This window comes from Sciurus vulgaris, assembly GCF_902686455.1.
Source record: "Sciurus vulgaris genome assembly, chromosome: X".
In the NCBI taxonomy this organism is placed as follows: domain Eukaryota; kingdom Metazoa; phylum Chordata; class Mammalia; order Rodentia; family Sciuridae; genus Sciurus; species Sciurus vulgaris.
Genome location: NC_136471.1, coordinates 116,965,835 through 116,985,769, shown reverse-complemented (window position 1 = coordinate 116,985,769; position 19,935 = coordinate 116,965,835).

The following is a 19,935-nucleotide window of genomic DNA, read 5'->3' as shown; positions in this document are numbered from 1 at the left end:
GACGTACATGGATGAGCCAATGTTCGGGGCATAGATATTTATGATTGTTATGTCTTGATGATTTATGCTTCCTTTAAGCAGTATGTAATGTCCTTCTTTATCCCTTCTGACTAGTTTTGGCTTGAAGTCCACATTATCTGAAATGAGGATGGATATTCCATCTCTTTTGCTGTGTCCGTGTGCATGGTATGTTTTTTCCCATCCTTTCACCTTTAGTCTATGGGTATCTCTTTCTATGAGATGGGTCTCTTGCAGGCAGCATCATGTTGGATTTTTCTTTTTAATCCAATCTGCCAGTCTATGTCTTTTGATTGATGTGTTCAGGCCATTAACATTCAGGGTTATCATTGTGATATGATTTGCATTCCCAGTCATTTGACTCATTTTTGTTTTTTGACATGATTTGGTTTCTCCTTTATTTGGCTATTCCTTTAGGGTAATTCCTCCCGTTGCTGAATTACATCGTTGTTTTTCATCTCTTCCTCATGGAATATTTTGCTGAGAATGTTCTCCAAAGCTGGCTTTCTTTTTGTAAATTCCTTTAGCTTTTGTTTATCATGGAAGAATCTTATCTCATCGTCAAATCTGAAAGTAAGTTTTGCTGGGTATAAAATTCTTGGTTGGCATCCATTTTCTTTCAGGGCTTGGTAAATGTTGTTCCAGGCCCTTCTAGCTTTTAGGTTCTGGATTGAAAAATCTGCTGATATTCTTATTGGTTTCCCCCTGACTGTAATCTGATTCTTTTCTCTCGATGCCTTTAAAATTCTGTCTTTATTTTGAATGTTAGGTATTTTCATAATAATGTGCCTTGGTGTAGGTCTGTTGTAATTTTGCATATTTGGAGTCCTATAAGCCTCTTGTACTTGGTTTCCCATTTCATTCTTCAGATTTCACAAATTTTCTGATATTATTTCATTGAATAGATTGTTCATTTCTTTGGTTTGTTTCTCTAAGCCTTCCTGAATCCCAATAATTCTTAAATTTGGCCTCTTCATGATATCCCATAATTCTTGTAGATTCTGTTCATGATTTCTTACCTTCTTCTCTGTTTGGTCAACCTTGTTTTCAAGATTAAATATTTTGTCTTCAATATCTGAGGTTCTGTCTTCCATGTGATCTATCCTATTGGATATGCTTTCTATGGCATTTTTAACTTGGTTTATTGTTTCCTTCATTTCCTGGATTTCTGTTTGGTTTTTTTTTCAGTATCTCTAACTCTTTATTGAAATGATCTCTTGCTTCCCATATTTGCTCCTTTAACTGTTGATTGGTGCGATCATTTAATGCCTGCATTTGCTCTTTCATCTCCTCGTTTGCCTCCCTGATTGTTTTAATTATGTACATTCTGAACTCCTTTTCTGACATTTCTTCTGCTGTGCTGTCATTGGGTTTTATTGATATAGTATCTAGATTTGTTTCAGACCTTTTTTTCCCTTGTTTTCTCATATTGGTCAGATGTCAGTGGGACTCTGTGATATTGTCGATTTCCTCTATTGGCTTATAGTGTCCCTGTTGATTTCCAGTGTATCGCCTACCAGCCTTCAGTAGCCAGAAGTCTTGGATTAATTTGATAATGCAGTGCTTCCGAATAATGCACCCCTAGCCTGCTATTGGTTCCAGGGAGAGAGACCTGGAGAGGTCTCTTGCTGCCCAGCCCTGGTCCCAGAGGCTGGTTGTAGGTCAGAGGTCTCCACTGGCTTGGGGACTTGTGGCTGGCTCTGTGTAGACAGGCTCTCACTGGGCGGTTTGCCCCGAGAAGCTAGCCTAGAGAGGCGCTTCCTGCCAGAGCGGGCTGGGCTCCTTGGGGAAGTCCCTGGCTCCCTGTGCTGGTCACTAAAGCAACCTGCGTGCGGGCCGGAGGTGGCCGGGATGGGCTGGAGCTGGCCATGCTGCTTCTGTGCAAAAGTGCTGTCACTGGGCGGCCTGCTCCGTGAGGCTGGAGGATCTGTCCCTGTGGGAGAAGCCCACCGCCAGACTGCACAGAGCTGCCTGGGGGAGACTCTATCTGCCCTGTCCTACTCTAATAAGCCACTCGAATCCGGGCCTGCCGCCCAGCTGAGCCTCGCTTGGTGGGGGAGACTCACCCCGTGGTTCTATTTTAATCCAAGTCTCTCAATGCCTCCCCTTCTTGAATCCTGGGTTCTGGGGAGACTGGAGATGTAGTCACCTTCTAGTTTGCCATCTTGGATTGCCCCATGGAATAAGCCTGCAGCTGTAGGGGGACAAGGCTTCCTGGAGAGGACTCTGGCTCCCCAGCCCTGGTCCCAGAAGCTGCTTGCATGTCGGATGTCTCCGCTGGCTTGGGGACTTGTGGCTGGCTCTGCGTTGAGAGGCTCTCACTGGGCGGTCTGCCCTGGGAAGCAAGCCTAGAGAGGCGCTTCCCGCTGGAGGGGGCTGGGCTGCTTAGGGGAGTCCTTGGCGCCCTGTGCTGGTCTCTGAAGCAACCTGTGGGTGGGCCAGAGCGGGCAGCGGGGCGGGCCGGAGCTGGCCACGCTGCTTCTGTGCAGAAGGGCTCTCACTGGGGGGTCTGCTCCGCGAGGCTGGAGGATCTGTCCCTATGGGAGGAGCCCACCGCCAGACTGCACAGAGCTGCCTGGGGGAGACTCTCTCTGCCCTGTCCTACTCTAATAAGCCACTCGAATCTGGGCCTGCTGCCCAGCTGAGCTTCACTGGGTGGGGAAGACTCACCCCGTGGTTCTATTTTAGTCCGAGTCTCTCAATGCATCACCTTCTTGAATCCTGGGTTCTGGAGCAACTAGAGATAGTCACCCTCTAGTCCGCCATCTTGGATCACCCCCCAAAATATTTAATCTTGAAAACAAAGTTGACCAAACAGAGAAGATGGAAAGAAATCATGAACAGAATCTCAAAGAACTATGGGATATCATGAAAAGGCCAAATTTAAGAATTATTGGGATTGAGGAAGCTTAGAGAAACAAACCAAAGGAATGAACAATCTATTCAATGAAATAATATCAGTAAATTTCTCAAATCTGAAGAATGAAATGGAAAATCAAGTACAAGAGGCTTATAGGACTCCAAATGCACAAAATTACAACAGACCCACACAAAGGAACATTATAATGAAAATATCTAACATACAAAATAAAGACAGAATTTTAAAGGCTGTGAGAGAAAAGAACCAAATTACATTCAGGGTGAAACCAATACGGATATCAGCAGATTTTTCAATCCAGACCCTAAAAGCTAGAAGGACCTGGAACAACATTTTTCAAGCCCTGAAAGAAAATGGATGCCAACCAAGAATCTTATACCCAGCAAAACTTACCTTCAAATTTGATGATGAAATAAAATCCTTCCATGATAAACAAAAGCTAAAAGAATTTACAAAAAGAAAGCCAGCTTTGGAGAACATTCTCAGCAAAATATTCCATGAGGAAGAGATGAAAAACAAAGAAGCAAATCAGCAGAGGGAGGAATTATCCTAAAGGAATTGTCAAATAAAGGAGGAAACAAGTTGTGTCAAACAAATAAATAAATAAAATTTAAAAAATGAACCAAATGACCGGGAAACCAAATCATATCTCAATAATAACCCTGAATATTAATGGCCTGAATTCATTAATCAAAAGACATAGACTGGCAGATTGGATTAAAAAGAAAGATCCAACAATATGTTGCCTACAAGAGACTCACCTCATTGAAATAGATACCCATATACTAAAGGTGAAAGGATGGGGAAAAATATACCATGCACATGGAATAAGCAAAAAAGCTGGAGTATCCATCCTCATTTCCCATAATGTGGACTTCAAGCCGAAGTTAGTCAAATGGGATAAAGAAGGACATTTCATACTGCTTAAGGGAACCATAAATCAGCAAGATATAACAAACATAAACATCTATGCCCCAAACAGTGGCTCATCCTTCTATGTCAAACAAATCCTTCTCAATTTCAGAAACCAAATAGACCATAACACAATAATACTAGGTGATTTTAACATGCCTCTCTCACCGCTGGACAGATCTTCCAAACAAAAATTGAACAAAGAAACCATAGATCTCACTAACACAATCAATAATTTGGACTTAACACATATTTATAGAATACACAATCCAACCAAGAGTGAATAAGCTTTCTTCTCAGCAGCACATGGATCCTTTTCTAAAAGGGACCATATATTATGACACAAAGCTAATGTTAGCAAAGAGAAGAAGATAGAGACCCTACCTTATATTCTATCAGATCATAATGGATTGAAGTTAGAAGTTATTGAAAGAGTAAAAAAATAGAAACTACACCAACACCTGGAGATTAAACAATATGCTATTATATGATGAATGGAAAACAGAAGACATTAGGAAGGAAATTAAAAAATTCTTAGAGGTAAATGAGAACAAGGAATCATCATATCAAAATCTCTGGGACACTATGAAAGCTGTACTTAGAGGGAAATTTATTTCATGAGCTCATTCTTTAACAGAAGTAAAACTCAAAAAATAAAAGACCTAACGCTATAGCTCAAAGCCCTAGAAAAAGAAGAACAGACCAACACCAAAAGTAGTAGAAGACAGGAAATAGTTAAACTCAGAGCTGAAATCAACGAAATTGAAACACAAGAAACAATAGAAAAAATTGACAAAATAAATAGTTGGTTCTTCGAAAAAATAAACAAAATTCATAAAATTTTAGCCACACTAACAAAGAGAAGGAGAGAGAAAACCCAAACCACTAAAATTCGGAATGATCAAGGAAAATTCACAACAGACATGATTGAAATACAAAACAAAATTAGAAGCTATTTTGAAAATCTATATTCCAACAAAACAGAAAACCTCAAAGACATGGACAGATTTCTATAGACATATGAATTAACTAAACTGAACGAGGAGGACATACACAAATTAAATAGACCATTTTCAAGTAATGAAATAGAAGAAATCACCAAAAGCCTACCAACAAAGAAAAGTCCGGGACCAGATGGGTTCTCAGCGGAGTTCTACAAAACCTTTAAAGAAGAGCTCATTCCAATACTTCTTAAAGTATTCCATAAAATAGAAGCGGAGGAAACCCTCCCAAACTCATTCTATGAAGCCAATATTACCCTGATACCTTAACCAGACAGAGACACATCGAGGAAAGAAAATTTCAGACCAATATCCTTAATGAACATCGATGAAAAAATTCTCAACAAAATTTTAGCAAATCGCATACAAAAATATATTAAAAATGTCCGTGACTCTTCTAGTCGGGTTCCTCCTCTGGTCAGAGGTGACGGAAGGCGGAGGCCTGAGTGATCGAGAATGCTGGGACATCAGGCACAAGGAGAGAAGTCTGCGGGTTCCCTGTCCTCCAAGGGCTAGTGAGCCTTGGATATGTTTGTTCTTTTCTCGTGTTTGTGTTTTTTAGAAAAGTGAATTATCAGTAAATGGCATTAAGTTTTGTAATAAAATTATTTGGTACTCTTAAAAAAAAATATATATATATATATTAAAAAGATAGTGCACCATGATCAAGTGGGTTTTATCCCAGGGATGCAAGGTTGGTTCAACATCAGGAAATCAATAAACGTAATTCACCATATCAATAGACTTAAAGTCAAGAATCACATGATTATTTCAATAGATGCAGAAAAAGCATTTGATAAAATACAGCATCCCTTCATGCTCAAAACACTAGAAAAAATAGGGATAGTGGGAACATTCCTTAACATTGTAAAGGCCATCTATGCTAAGCCCATGGCTAATATCATTCTAAATGGTGAAAAACTGAAAGCATTCCCCCTAAAAACTGGAACAAGGCAGGGATGCCCTCTTTCACCTCTTCTATTCAATATCATCCTTGAACCTGTAACCAGAGCAATTAGACAGACCAAAGAAATTAAAGGGATACAAATAGGAAAAGAAGAACTCAAACAATCCCTATTTGCTGATGATATGATTATATACTTAGAGGAACCAGGAAATTCCACCAGAAAACTTTTAGAACTCATAAGTGAATTCAGTAAAGTAGCGGGATATAAGATCAATGCACATAAATCTAATACATTTTTATACATAAGTGATGAATCTTTGGGAAGAATAATGAGGAAAACTAACCCATTCACAATAGCCTCGAAAAAAATAAAACACTTGGGAATCAATCTCACAAAAGGGGTGAAAGACCTCTACAATGAGAACTACAGAACACTAAAGAAATAAATTAAAGAAAACCTTAGAAGATGGAAAGAACTCCCATGTTCTTGAATAGGAAGTATTAATATTGTCAAATGGCCATACTACCAAAAGTGCTATACAGATTCAATGCAATTCCAATTAAAATCCCAATGATGTAACTTACAGAAATAGAGCAAGCAATTATGAAATTCATCTGGAAGAATAAGAAACCCAGAATAGCTAAAGCAATCCTTAGCAGAAAGAGCAAAGCAGGGGTTATCACCATACCAGATCTTCAACTCTACTACAAAGCAATAGTAACAAAAACTGCAGGGTATTGGTACCAAAATAGAAAGGTAGATCAATGGTACAGAATAGAGGACATTGACACAAACCTAAATAAATACAATTTTCTCATACTAGACAAAGGTGCCAAAAATATGCAATGGAGAAAAGATTGCCTTTTCAACAAATGGTGCTGGGAGAATTGGAAATCTATATGCAACAGAATGAAACTAAACCCATATCTCTCACCATGCACAAAACTAAACTCAAAATGGATTAAGAACCTTGGAATCAGACCAGAGACCCTGCAGATTATAGAAGAAAAAGTAGGTCTCGATCTTCAACATGTCGGCTTAAGACCAGACTTCGTCAACAGGATTCCCATACCACAAGAAATAGAAGGAAGAATCAATAACTGGGATATATTCAAACTAAAAAGCTTTCTCTCAGGAACGGAAACTATCAGCAATGCGAAGAAAGTGCCTACAGAGTGGGAGAAAGTCTTTGCCAATTATACTTCAGATAGAGCACTAATCTCCAAAATCTATAAAGAACTAAAAAAACTACATCAAGAATGCAACTAATCCAGTCGACAAATGGGCTAAGGAAATGAATAGACACTTCACAGAAGAAGATCTACAAGCAATTAACAAACATATAGAAAAATGTTCAACATCTCTAGTAATAAGAGAAATGCAAATCAAAACCACCCTAAGATTCCATCTCACCCCAATTAGAATGGTGATTACCAAGAATACAAGCAACAACAGGTGTTGGCGAGGATGTGGGGAAAAAGGTACACTCATACATTGCTGGTGGGGCTGTAAATGTGTGCAGCCACTCTGGAAAGCAGTGTGGAGATTCCTTAGAAAACTTGGAATGGAACCACCATTTGACCCAGCTATCCCACTCCTTGGCCTATACCCAAAGGACTTAAAATCAGCATACTACAGAGATACAGCCACATCAATGTTCATAGCTGCTCAATTCACAATAGCCAGATTGTGGAACCAACCTAGATGTCCTTCAATCGATGAATGGATAAAGAAACTGTATATATACACAATGGAATATTACTCAGCCATAAAGAATGATAAAATTATGGCATTTGCAGGCAAATGGATGAAATTGGAGAATATTATGGTAAGTGAGATAAGCCAATCTCAAAAAACCAAAGGACGAATGATATCGCTAATAAGTGGATGATAACACATAATGGGGGGTGGGAGGGGTTAGTGTTAGGGTTAGAGTTAATGTTAGGGAGGGTGGCAAGAATGATGGAAGGAAGGTCTATATAGAGGGAAAAGAGGGGTGGGAGGGGTGGGGGGAAGGGAAAAAATAACAGAATGAATCAAACAACATTACCCAATGTAAATTTATGATTACACAAATGGTATGCCTTTATGCTATGTACAAACAGAGAAACAACATATATCCCATTTGTTTACAATAAAAAAAAGTTATATCTAAAAAAAATTTTTTTTAGTTGTAGATGGACACAATACCTCTATTTTATTCATTTATTTTTATGTGGTACTGAGGATTGATCCCAGCCCATCACCCATACCAGGTAAGCACTCTACCACTGAGCCACTACCCCAGCCCAGAAGAATGGTCTTATTGTCGCATAGTCATACTTATTATTGAGTCTTTTATGTTCCTTATACTTTTTATATGAATCCTTCCTCAGATGAATAGTGAGCAAAATTTTTCCCCGTAATGTAGTTTGTCCCAAGTCTGATTGGTTCATTTACCACACTGAAGCTTCTGAATTGGATATAACCCCATTTGTCAATTTTTGCTTTTATTTTCTGTGCTTTTGGGATCTTATTCACAAACACTGTTGCCTATACATACGGCTCCAAGTATTTTCCCGATAGAAAACTTTAAATTTATTTTGGTAGTTTTAGGTCTTACATTTTTGTCTTTAGTCTACTTTTAGCTTATTTTTGTGTCAGATGAGAGACAAGGGTCTAGTTTTAATGTTTAGAATGTTAATATCCAGTTTTCCCAGCACCACTTATTTTGAAAAAAAGCTGCCCTTTCTTCACTGTAGGTTTTTTTGAGGGGGACACCTTTGTAAATAATTAGTTGACTATGAATGTATGAGATTGTTTTGTTTCTGGGCCTAATAATCAGTTCCATTTGTTGGTGTGTCTGTTTTTATGCTAATTCCATAATATTTTCACGAGTACAGCTTTGCAGTATATTTTGAAATCAGGTAGGGTGATGCCTTCATCTTTGTTCTTTCGCTTCAAGATTGCTTTGGTTAACTGGGGTCTTTTGTGCTTCCATATATATTTCAGATTGCCTTTTCTAGTTCAGTCAGCAATGTCATTGGTATTTTGAAGGGAATTGCATTGTATTTGTAAATTGCTTTGGTAGTATGGATATTTTAACAATATTAATTCTTCCAATTCATGACTATGGGAGGTCTTTTCATTTTTCTCTGTACCTGCTTCAGTTTTTTTCCTCAGAGTTTTGTAATTGTAGTCATTTTTTACTTCTTTGGTTAAATTTTTCGTAGTTTTAAAAATTTTTTGGACTTACTGCAAATGGGATTCCTTTCACAATTTCTTTCTCAACAATATTGTTAACTGGTATATAAAATGCTACTCATATTTGTATGTTGATTTTTTTCATCCCCAAATTTAACAATTTGTCCATCAATTCTTACAGCATATTTGTAGAGTCCATAGTTTTCTCTATATAGAGAATTATATCATCTGCAAACAAGAATGTTTTAATTTCCTCCCTATTTTTATGCTCTTTATTTTTTTTCCTTGCCTGATTGGTCTGGATAAGATTTCCAATATTATGTTGAATAAGAGTAGTTACAGTGGACAGTCTTGTTCCAGATCTTAAAGGAAAAGTTTTCATTTTTTTCCTCATTGAGTATGATGAACAGTGTGGGTTTGTTGAATGTGGTCTTTATTATATTGATATATGTTCCTTCTATACCTAATTTGTTCATCATGCAGGATGTTCAATTTTGTTGAATTCATCTTCTGCATATTTTGAGAAAATAATATAACTTTTGTCCTTTATTTTGCTGAATTCATGTGTTACATTTATTGTTATATGTAATTTTATTCAGCTTTTTCATCACTGTGACCAAAGGACCTGACAGGAACAACATATAGGAGGAAAAGTTTATTTTGGCTCACAGTTTTACAGGTTCAGTCCATGGTCAGCCAACCACATAGCTCTGGGCCTGAAGTGAAGAAGAACATCATGGAAAAAGGGAATGGCAGCCCAAACATCTAAGAACATGGCAACCAGGAAGTAGAGAGAGAGAGAGAGCTTTTCTCACCAGGGACAAAATACAAACCCCAAAGTCATGCCGCCAGTGATCCACTTAATTCAGCCATATCTTGCCTACCCAGTTATGGGCCAGTGATTCCATATCAGTCAATCAATGTACTGATTAGATCACACCTGTCATAATCTAATTATTTCACCCCAACGATTCTTGCATTTTTCACAACTGAGATTTTTGGGGAAACATCTCATATATAAAATGTAGCATGTACATTAAAGCATCATTACATGTATATGATAATCTCACATGATCAAGATAAATGATCTTTTTGATATGCTGTTGAATTTGGTTCACTAGTATTTTATTGAGAATGTTTGAAGCTATATTAATTGAAGATATTTGTCTATAGTTTTGTTGTATATGTCCTTGTGAGGTTTTGGTCACAGGGTAATGCTAAACTCAAAGAACAAATTAGGAAGTATTCCTTTCCTTTCAATTCTATGGAATAGTTTAAGAATAACAGGCATTTTTTAATGTTCAGTAAAATTCAGCAGTGAAAACATCTAGTCCTGGGATTTTCTTTGATGCACAACTTTACTTATGTAATCTCACTATGTGTTATTGGTATATTTGGGTATTTTATGTCCTATTGATTCAATTTTGGTAGGTCATGTGTGTCCAGAAATTTACCCATTTCTTTTGTCTTTCCAATTTGTTGGCATTTTGTGTCCATAATACTCTCTAATTATCCTTTGCATTTCTCTGCTATCAGTTTTTTTTTTAGAATTTTTTTTGTTTTTTTATTTTTTTATTTTTTATTTATTTTTTTATTGTAAACAAATGGGATACATGTTGTTTCTCTGTTTGTACATGAAGTCAAGGCATACCATTTGTGTAATCATAAATTTACATAGGGTAATGTTGTTTGATTCATTCTGTTATTTTTTCCCTTCCCCCCACCCTTCCCACCCCTCTTTTCCTTCTATACAGTGCTTCCTTCCTCCATTCTTGCTCCCCTCCCTAACCCTAACTCTAACCCTAACACTAATCCTTCCCTCCCACCATTATGTGTCATCATCCACTTATTAGCGATATCATTCTTCCTTTGGCTTTTTGAGATTGGCTTATCTCACTTAGCATGATATTCTCCAATTTCATCCATTTGCCTGCAAATGCCATAATTTTATCATTCTTTATGGCTGAGTAATATTCCATTGTATATATATACCACAGCTTCTTTATCCACTCATCAATTGAAGGGCATCTAGGTTGGTTCCACAATCTGGCTATTGTGAATTGAGCAGCTATGAACATTGATGTGGCTGTATCTCTGTAGTATGCTGATTTTAATGTTTCCTTTTTCATCTCTAATTTTATTTGGATATTCTTTTTTCTTAATTTGTCTAGCTAAATATTGGTTGCTTTTGCTTATGTTACCAAAACCAAAAACAAATCGAACTCTTTGTCTTATAGATATTTTGAATTTTTTAGTCCCTATTTTGCTTATTTGTACTCTCAACTTTATTATTTATACTAATTTGGGTTTTATTTGCTATTGATTTTCTAAGTCTTTGATATTTATCATTAGGTTATTTGAAATCTATTTTTGATATAGATTATCTGTAGTATCAAATTCCTTCTTGGTATTGATTTGGCTGTACCCCATAAGTTGAGGAATATTGTGCTTCCATTTCCACTTGTTTCAAGAAATTTTTGAATTTGCCTTTGGATTTCTTCAAGTACTCATTGTTTAATAGCACGTTTTTTTAAAGTGTCCATGAATTTTGATAATTTCTGAGTTTTTTTTATTTCAAGTTTTCCATTTTCAATTGTTGGACCCTTGTTTTTTGGCCTAATACATGGTCTTTTCTAGCAAATGTTCCATGGCTTAATGTATATTCTATTCTGAAGAATGTTCCACGTGTTGAGGAAGAGAATGTGAATTCTGCCACTGTTGGATAAAATGTTGTTTAAATGTCTCTTAAGTACATTTGTTCCATAGTATATTTTAATTCTGACATTTCTTCGTTGAATTTTTTTTTTTTGTTCTTGACAGTCTGTTATTCATAAAAGCAAGTGTCAAGATCTTTTCCTATTATTGCATTGAATCCTCTATATTACTTTTACTCTAGTAAAATTTTATAAGTTTAGGTTCTCTGGCACTAGGTTCTTATAATTTATAATTTTTATATCTTCTTTTGAAATTATTCCTTGATAATTATATGGTGACCTTCTTTGTACCTTTTTACAGTTTTTATCATCAAGTCTATCTGATATAAGAATAGCTGCACACTTTTGGTTTCTGTTTGCATGCAATATCTTTTATCTATCATTTAATTTTTAGTCTGTCTGTGTCTTTACTGGTAAAACCAGTTTCTTATAGGTACCATATCCTTGGGTCTTGTTTTTGTATTCATTCAACCAATCTGCATCTCATAATTGGGAAATTTAGTCCCTTTCTATTCAAGGTATATATTATTATTGATAAGTAAGGACTTACTATGATAATTTTGTTAAATTTCCTCTGTTTTGTATCCAATTTGTTCATCTTTGTGGTTTTGTTATAAGGTTTGAGTATTTCCTATTTTTCCTTTGTGCATCTACTTTTGCAGGAGGTTTATAATTATACTTTCACATGCTGGTAGTTATCTTCCTTTTGCTTCTGGATATAGGACACTTTTAATTTCTTTGGGAAAGCTGATCTAATGATGATGAATTTCCTCAACTTTTGCTTGCCTTTAAGTTTCTTTGTTCCTCTTTTATTCTAAAGGATGGCTTTGTTTGGCATAGTATTCTTTAATGATAATTATTTTCTTTAAAATTTGGAATATATCACTCCTTTCCTTGCTGGCCTTAAGGTTTCTTCTGAGACATATGCTGTTAATCTAGTGGCATTCTTGTGATCCTATACTGAGATATGTACATCTGGTGGATTAGTTATAACTACCACTTTTATAAGGTGGCTTTCATAGTAAACAGTTTTCTCCTGAAGATGAGTGTTGGGGTGTCAGTTTGATATGTGATTATGGCTCCAGTTGGGAACCATATTGTAGTCTTCATATATTTTCTTTGAACATAATTAATGGCTTTGGGCACAGTGCATGCTAGGTAGAGTCAAAGAGACCCATTCTTTCTAGGGGTCACAGGAAGGTGGAAATATTCTTACTGCCCAGGCAGGTGTGGTACACACAACAGTCATGTGGGCTGCCCACTTCAACAATGGGAATGGTGGCACCAGGAGGGTGATGGACATTCCCTCAGACACTGGTTGCCTGAGCTCTGCTGAGTGCAAAGCTTTCTAGCACTGTCAGCCCCAGAATCAGTGTGCATGGTTGGGGGCCCTGAAACACCTGTTCTTAGTCTGGTTGGGATGCAGGCCCACATGTAATCTGAGGGTTGGCATCAAGGAACTGGGGTACCCACTCCTAGTTCTGCTGGTAGTGTAAGCCCACATTTGGCTGCTCTTGCAGGTGGGGGAGGCAGCAGCAAGCTCTCAGTGTCTCTTCGTATCATCTCCTCTCAGTCCTGGAAGTGACATGGGCCCCCACACTCTATGGGGGAAGGCTGTGGCACAGAAATGCAATGCCCCCTCAGCAGGGTCCACTCTGAGCAGTGGACTCCAGTGTGGCCAGTACCTGATCTGTGGTACCCTCTCTATAGTAGCTCTTACATTCTTGGGTATGGCAAGGTCCACATAAAGCTGCCATCCCAACATCTTTTTCTGTCCTACAATCTTTGTATTAGACTTTGAATGAGTACCTGGCCAAGACACATATGTTAATTTCTTTTAAAATGTAATCAGAAGATTGCAATAAAGGCTTTCAGCAAGCAAAAATAGCTCCTAGTAACATGACCAAAGAGTCTTACATCTCTTTTACCATGTTGTGGCATCTATACCTGCCCAAATTATTTTATTTTGACCTCAAAATGAATAACTTGACCATCTGTTATTGCTTGTCACATGTATCTTTATAAGAGATTTGCCTGGCAGTCCTGGATATGGCCAGCTACCTCTTTGGGCATTTCTTCCATTGCAGACTCAAGACTCTGCCTTTGCAGTCTGACTTACAGAATCTGACTGAATCATGTGAGTTATTTATACCAATCTAATAGGATCTTGGCACCAGAGTTAGCAGAGGCCCATTTTGAACCATGTCTTTCATCACCCTTGAGTTGAATCAGCTCAGCACTTGAGATTTAGGATGTCCTTTGGTACATGGTGTAGGTGTTCAAAAGGAATCAGAAGACATATGAATAAACTTGGAAATGACCCACAATTATGTTTTAATACCTATTAAATTTTTCCTATTAGAGGGAATCATAGTTACTAATTATTAACCATGCTTGGTGTGTGCCAAAGTCATAATGATTTGAGGGGTTTTGAGGAAATACTAAGTGAAAAAATTAGTGAAAGATTTTTGGAAACTAAATACGTTAAAACCTCTTGGACATGGATAATGATATAATGTGTAATGTGTAATAGATTTTAACACATTTGCCCTGATTTTTTCCCACTAGAAATAGAGAATTATGCAGACAGAAAGCACAAACAGTATTGTTGAGGAGGACAAAGAACAAAAGCTTTAACAACATTTGGCTAGACGCTATATTATAGAATCTAAAGATGTGCAATATCACAGTCATTAAAAGAAATCTAAGTTATTGGGAGAATGCCATAATTGGAAGGAAAGTGCAAACACTGATCTGACAGAACCATTGATTCTTTTCTTTCAGACTGCCCATTTGTTTAAGACTAAATGTGCAAGCTATGTGCCATAGAACACCAAATCACTTCAAAGTTGCTGCCTCGGCAATGGAATGGCAGCTAATAGAGACAGGCTTGCATTTTCTCCTGAAGTCTTCTATCTTCCTTTAGTGTCATTGAACAAGGGCTGCTGAAGTGTCAGAAAAATATTTATTGCTCTTCCATATGTCACTGCCCTCCTGCCATTGACATGTGTACTCATCAGTCAAACGGAAACTACCCACCATGTTTGATTTACTGCAGTTGAAGGAAATCTGTTTGTGAGTTCTTATAACATAAACCATTTTGCTAGAGATTAATGTTCTGATTTGCATGCAGTTCGTAGGAGTTATATCATTAGTTTTCATGATATATCAAGACTAAATGTAAGAAATGCAACTCCGTTTTTTCTCTGTGGGGTCTTGTTCATTTACCTTCCCCTCCTTAACCTTTTCATTAACTTTCCCCTTGTTGAGTAAAGCATTATTTACTTTGTGCCTTATCAGGTCCTGGTAGAAGATTAAGTGATTAAGTTTTAGCAATATAGACACCATGAATAAAGTTCCTCTTTGGAATACTTCACAAGTGACTTGAATAGTAAAAAAACTTCCTAGTATTGGCAATGGACTTTTAACAAGTCTACAATGATAAACCTGCAGAAAAATAAAATTGAGCCTTCTCACTGACATCTATATTCCATTTATATTCTGTGAAGGATGTGGAGTAGGAAGGTTTTCAGAGCTTTCAGTTTCTCAATTGTAAGAAAGTTTTCTAATGTAATATAATTCTGCTGTATATAATTGAAAATATATCTGTATTACCTGACATTTTGTGCTCTGAGTAAAATTTTCCATGAGTGTATAATTGAATCTACTTTGACTAGCCACACCTGCTTGCTACATGGTATCTGATGATGGCAAGACTGAAGACTAAAACAGCTCCATTTATTCAGGTGAAGGTTCAGAAGTAGAAAACTATGGACTGATATGGATATACTATAGATATGTTCCATATCCCAACATCTTCAAAAAACTAATGAAGCATATGGGATTCTATTTTACTAGTTATCCTGGAAAGAATATAATCTGACTAAAATCAAAAGGATTGTATTATAGTATAAAAAACAGAATCTTTTGCATTTTTCAGAAATTAGTCAATAGATTATAAAAATTTCAAAAAGTAGACACCACAGAAGTGTTTGAATTAATTCATTTAAATTGCAATATATAAAAGAGCATACAAAAATCAGTTGCATTCCTAAGCATTGAAAATTGATCATATGAAAGGGAAATTAAGAAAATAATTCTATTTGTAAAAACATCATAAAGAATTAGATACTCAGGAATAAACTTAGAATGGAATCATAAACACTAAAAACTACAAAAATTGGTGAAAAAATTAAGGAACATATGACCAAGTATAAAAAATAAAAAATTTAAAAAATGAAAAGAAAATTCCTAAAGAAAAGAAGAAAATTAAGAAGAACAAATAAATGGTAAGACTCCTGTATTCATGATTTGGAAGACTGAACACTAATAAAATATTCATACTTTACAAAGCAATCTACAGACTCAATACTATCCCCCATCAGTGTCTCAATAGCATTTTTTATAGAAGTTGGAAAAATCCTAAAATTCATATGGAACAACAAATGACCCAGAATAGACAAAGTGATCTTGAGAAAAAAGAACAAAGCCAGAGGAATCACATTTCCTGATTTCAAAAATCATTAAAAGCCAAGTAGTTGAAACAATATGGAAGTGGCATAAAGATGGAGAAATAGACCAATGGAATGGAAGTAAATTCCCACATATACTGTCAGCTGATCTTTGTCAACAGTCCTAAGAAAACACAAGAAGAAAGAATAGTCTTTAACAAATGATGCTGAGAAAACTGTATATCCACATTAATATGATTTGGGTAAGAAGTATCTCCCAGACTCAAGTGTTGAAGGCTTGGTTTGCAATGTTGAGAGGTGGGGATTTTGGGAAATGATTGAATCATGAGGGCTCTGACATTATGGATGGATTAACCCATTGTGGTATTCATAATAGCCTTATTGTGAAGGGGTGGAAGCTATACGAGGTGGGTCTTAGTTGGAGGAAATGGGACACTGGGGATATAACCTAGAAGGTTTTATCTTGTCCCTTGCCCATTCTTTGCTCTCTAATTCTCTGCTTCCTGGCCACCATTAATTAGGTGAGCAGCTTTGCTTTGCCACATTCTTCTACCATGATATTCTGCCTCACCTGAGATCCAAAGCAATGGAATCAGCCATCCTTGGGCTGCAATCAGAAGCCAAAGGAAATCTTTCGTCTTCTAAATTGTTTATTCAGATATGTTGTCACAGTGACAAAAAGCTGAATAACACACACAATAAAGAATGTAATTGGGCCCCTATGTTATGCCATATACAAAAACTTATTCAAAATGGACTAAAAACGTGGATGTAATGCCTGAAACCATAAAACTCTGAAAAGAAAATCTTTTTGATATTGGTCTCAGCAATGATTTCTTGCATTAGACAAAACGTAGACATTAGAAGAAAAATAGACATGTGTCACTACATCAAACTAACATGTTCTTTACAGCAAAGGATATAATTAATACTGAAAAGGCAACCTATGGAATGGAAGAAAATATTTTCAAACCACATATCTGATGTGGGGTTCATTTTCAAAATATATAAAGGAACCTCTACAAATCAGTAGTAACAAACAACCCAATTAAAAATGAGCAAAGGAACTAACCATACATTACTTCTGAGATAGACAAATAATCATCAGCTCTTTGAAAATTTCCTCAACATCATCATCAGGGAAATTAAGATAAAAAATACAATGAGATATGAATAATTTCAAAAACATAAAAGTTGTCAGCAAGGCAAGGATGTGGAAAAAGGGAAATATTGTATATTGTTACTGGGAATATAACTTTGTCCAGCCATTATGGAGAAATGTATGGAGGTTCCTCAAACAACATAGAATAGAATTACTATATAATTCACTGCTGGGTATTCATCCAAATAATTAAAATCAGTAGTCAAAAAGACATCTGCACACTCATGTTCAGTGCAGCATGACAATAATGACAACTGTGGAATCAAACTAAGTGTCCATCAACATATGAGTGGATAAGTGAAATGTTATATATATATATATATAGTAGAATATGATGTATGAAAAGAAGAAAATTCTACCACTTGTGACAACATGGTTGAACCTGAATGCCTTTAGACCATGTGAAATATGCAATTTGCAAGAGGACAAATACTGCATGATTCTATTTATATAAAATATTTCTTATAGTCAAACTCATAAAAGTGAATAATACAATAGTGTTTGCCAGAGGATAGTGGAGTGGGGGAAATGGTGGGTTGCTATTCAATGAGTATAAAGTTTAGTTATGCTAGATGAATAAGTTTTAGAGATATGCTCTGTAATGTAGTGCCTTTAATTAACAACATGGTATTGTGCACTTTAATATTTAAGAGGGTATATCTTGTGTTAAGTATTCTCATAATAAAAACAAAGAATAAAAGGAAACTCTAGGAGGTTTTGGATATACCTGTTACCTTGTTTGCAATGATGGCATCATGGGTGTTTGCATATGTCTAAATTCAACAGATTGTTGAATGTATGTATGTGTTAAATATGTGCAGTTCTTGTCTTATCAATTATACCTCAATAAATTTGCTAAAAATTGTTTGAATAAGTAGTTGGTGAAATTTTCAAAAATGAAGCATAAGAGTAATGAAAATCTTGAACTTGTGTTACGAATAGATACTCTAAATATGTATATATCAGTGATCTAAAGGTCTGGAGTGAGTTAAAACTATTCCACTGCCTGATTTGAAAGAGACATATATTAAACTTGAGATTGAGACTGAAATTAAATGTCACTGTCATATGCCCAATGTCACATGCTAGGTATATGATCTATGATTCCAGTATTTTTGGAGTCATCCCCAGTATACCCTGTGTAGCCTCATACTATCAGAAATTGACTTACAACCAGTATATCTATAGTTATATTTGGATATCAGGTGGTACGAGAATAATTAAGTACTTACTTTTTAAAGTAGGCCATTTGGAAGTTGAAATTCGAGATTCACCCTTTATTATCTACACAAATTTGGAGAAATACTCAGTATTTCTAATAAGCCTTTATTTTTTCTTAAAATGTGGTTAACAAAAGGTGTTAAACAGAAAGTGTTTGGCAGATAGAACTTAACTAAATTAAAATTAACTCTTAATATTGTTTTGAACAATAGCACTCCAGAAATTATCTGCTATAAGACCATAACTACTTTTAAAGCTGTCTCTGAACTGTGTAATGGAAGTGGGAAATGAGAATTGAAAGCAAGATGGAGAGCATATTTAATTCCCTTGGTGATTTAACATAGTTACATTTTAGAATTTGCTGGGATAAATATGCTTTCCCTAAGCAAGAAAGGAAACCTAGGGAATGAGGACTGATGCATAAAATAAAAATGTACTGAAACAGTCACCATCTTACTGGGAGACATACTGTGATTATTGATAATTGTTTTGGGTAGAACACATAGTCGTATGTACGTGTATGTGTCTTGGTAAGTACTGTATCATTCTGCATTTTGTGAATATCAACATTGAGCTCCTCTGATAGTAATTCTACCAACAATTCATTACATATGAAGTAGCTGATGCCACGTAAAAGTGTCCCCTCTAAGGGGGAAATGTGCTCTCTTTCTTTTTTTTTTTTTTAAACATATGCAGACATACACATACACATCTAGGGATTATATTCTATTTTACAATCTTTATATACCAATATTCCTGTTTTTAAGTAATCATTTTCTTTTGTTTGTAAAAAAATTAAAATTGTAGGATTAAATAGACATCTAAGAAATAGACCATCTCAATGATCATGAATTAAAATCTATAGCTATTTTCATTTTAAAGACTTTGACTTGGTAACTTTTTCTGTATCTCACTAAATTTCATGCTTGAGTTTCTAATGATTCCAAGGGTATGTTTAATGAACTTGTGAACTAATAACACCAACTCACTCATAGATTCTTACTACAATTGGATACATTCTTTTTATACTTTTGAAACAGGATTTCAGTATGTTGCCCAGGCTTACCTCCAACTCTTGGACTCAAAGGATCCTTCTGTCTCAGTCTCTGAGGTATCTGGGACTACAGGCATATACACCACTGTGCCCAGTGTGGGTACACTCTTTAGAATAATGTGCTATTGTCATTCAGGAGATTGTGTACAAGAGTAGAACTGAATGGGTCCCACACTTCCTTGCCATCTGAATAACAATTGAGAGGACAATGCCTGGGGATGGTGTGCTAGCAGTGCCAGTTACTTATATGGCTCTGTATTGAGGAAAGAAAGTTTCTTAATGCATGAGCCACCTTCCTTTAAGTTCACTACTAAATACATTGGCTCTCTTAAGATCTTTTAAGCACTTAGGAAGTTTTTATTTGAACCAAAATATGAATTTTCCACCTCTGATTTCTGACTTATGGCTTAGG